This window comes from Oncorhynchus keta, unplaced genomic scaffold (assembly GCF_023373465.1).
Source record: "Oncorhynchus keta strain PuntledgeMale-10-30-2019 unplaced genomic scaffold, Oket_V2 Un_contig_29219_pilon_pilon, whole genome shotgun sequence".
Lineage (NCBI taxonomy): Eukaryota > Metazoa > Chordata > Actinopteri > Salmoniformes > Salmonidae > Oncorhynchus > Oncorhynchus keta.
In genome coordinates, this window is record NW_026286437.1 from 7,501 (window position 1) to 9,978 (window position 2,478).

A 2,478-nucleotide genomic window follows, 5' to 3' on the forward strand; every position below is an offset into this window, starting at 1 on the left:
GTGTGTGTGTGTGTGTGTGTGTGTGTGTGTGTGTGTGTGTGTGTGTGTGTGTGTGTGTGTGTGTGTGTGTGTGTGTGTGTGTGTGTGTGTGTGTGTGCGCGCATGTGTGTGTGCGTGTGTGCAGAGCGTATGCGTGCGTGCGTGTGTGCTACGTGCGTGCGCCGCTCACCTGTCTCTGGCAGCCCTCCACGATGATGAGTTTCTGCTGGGGGAGGTCCTGGCGAGACACAATCTCAGTGTGGTTCCTCAGGATCTCATCCATCTGGTCCTGAGACAGATCCTTCAGGTCTGTCCCGTGGATCACACACGCCTTGGCATCCCTGGAACGACACACACACACACACACACACACACACACAGGAAGACACTGCGTCCAACAACAACATTGACGAATACGCTGATTCGGTGAGCGAGTTCATTAGAAAGTGGATTGAAGATGTCGTTCCCCATAGCAACGATTAAAACATTCCCAAACCAGTAACCGTGGATTGATGGCAGCATTCGCGTGAAACTGAAAGCGCGAACCACTGCTTTTAACCAGGGCAAGGTGACCGGAAACATGGCCGAATACAAACAGTGTAGCTATTCCCTCAGCAAAGCAATCAAACAAGCTAAGCGTCAGTATAGAGACAAAGTAGAGTCGCAATTCAACGGCTCAGTATGCGCAGACCAGCTGGCTGGTGCGTTGACGGACATATTCAATCAATCCTTATCCCAGTCTGCTGTTCCCACATGCTTCAAGAGGGCCACCATTGTTCCTGTTCCCAAGAAAGCTGAGGTAACTGAGCTAAACGACTACTGCCCGTAGCACTCACTTCCGTCATCATGAAGTGCTTTGAGAGACTAGTCATGACCATATCACCTCCACCCTACCTGGACACCTCTAGACTCACTCCAATTTGCTTACCGCCCAAATAGGTCCACAGACGATGCAATCCTCAACCACACTGCACACTGCCCTAACCCATCTGGACAAGAGGAATACCTATGTGAGAATGCTGTTCATCGACTACAGCTCGGCATTCAACACCATAGTACCCTCCAAGCTCGCCATCAAGCTCGAGACCCTGGGTCTCGACCCCGCCCTGTGCAACTGGGTACTGGACTTCCTGACGGGCCGCCCCCAGGTGGTGAGGGTAGGCAACAACATCTCCTCCCCGCTGATCCTCAACACGGGGGCCCCACAAGGGTGCGTTCTGAGCCCTCTCCTGTACTCCCTGTTCACCCACGACTGCGTGGCCACGCACGCCTCCAACTCAATCATCAAGTTTGCGGACGACACAACAGTGGTAGGCTTGATTACCAACAACGACGAGACGGCCTACAGGGAGGAGGTGAGGGCCCTCGGAGTGTGGTGTCAGGAAAATAACCTCACACTCAACGTCAACAAAACTAAGGAGATGATTGTGGACTTCAGGAAACAGCAGAGGGAACACCCCCTATCCACATCGATGGAACAGTAGTGGAGAGGGTAGCTAGTTTTAAGTTCCTCGGCATACACATCACAGACAAACTGAATTGGTCCACTCACACTGACAGCTGCCGTGAAGAAGGCGCAGCAGCGCCTATTCAACCTCAGGAGGCTGAAGAAATTCGGCTTGTCACCAAAAGCACTCACAAACTTCTACAGATGCACAATCGAGAGCATCCTGGCGGGCTGTATCACCGCCTGGTACGGCAACTGCTCCGCCCTCAACCGTAAGGCTCTCCAGAGGGTAGTGAGGACTGCACAACGCATCACCGGGGCAAACTACCTGCCCTCCAGGACACCTACACCACCCGTTGTTACAGGAAGGCCATAAAGATCATCAAGGACATCAACCACCCGAACCACTGCCTGTTCACCCCGCTATCATCCAGAAGGCGAGGTCAGTACAGGTGCATCAAAGCTGGGACCGAGAGACTGAAAAACAGCTTCTATCTCAAGGCCATCAGACTGTTAAACAGCCACCACTAACATTGAGTGGCTGCTGCCAACACACTGTCATTGACACTGACCCAACTCCAGCCATTTTAATAATGGGAATTGATGGGAATTATGTAAATATATCACTAGCCACTTTAAACAATGCTACCTTATATAATGTTACTTACCCTACATTATTCATCTCATATGCATATGTATATACTGTACTCTACATCATCGACTGCATCCTTATGTAACACATGTATCACTAGCCACTTTAACTATGCCACTTTGTTTACTTTGTCTACACACTCATCTCATATGTATATACTGTACTCGATACCATCTACTGTATGCTGCTCTGTACCATCACTCATTCATATATCCTTATGTACATGTTCCTTATCCCCTTACACTGTGTATAAGACAGTAGTTTTGGAATTGTTAGTTAGATTACTTGTTGGTTATCACTGCATTGTCGGAACTAGAAGCACAAGCATTTCGCTACACTCGCATTTAACATCTGCTAACCATGTGTATGTGACAAATAAAATTTGATTTGATTTGATTTG

General features: G+C 49.4%; 1 pseudogene; it reads right to left on the reverse strand.

Annotated features, from left to right (window-relative positions):
• Window positions 1-402, reverse strand: part of LOC127923305 (sodium/potassium-transporting ATPase subunit alpha-3-like) — a 7,893-nt pseudogene extending 7,491 nt beyond the window's left edge.
• Window positions 403-2,478: the final 2,076 nt, after the last annotated feature.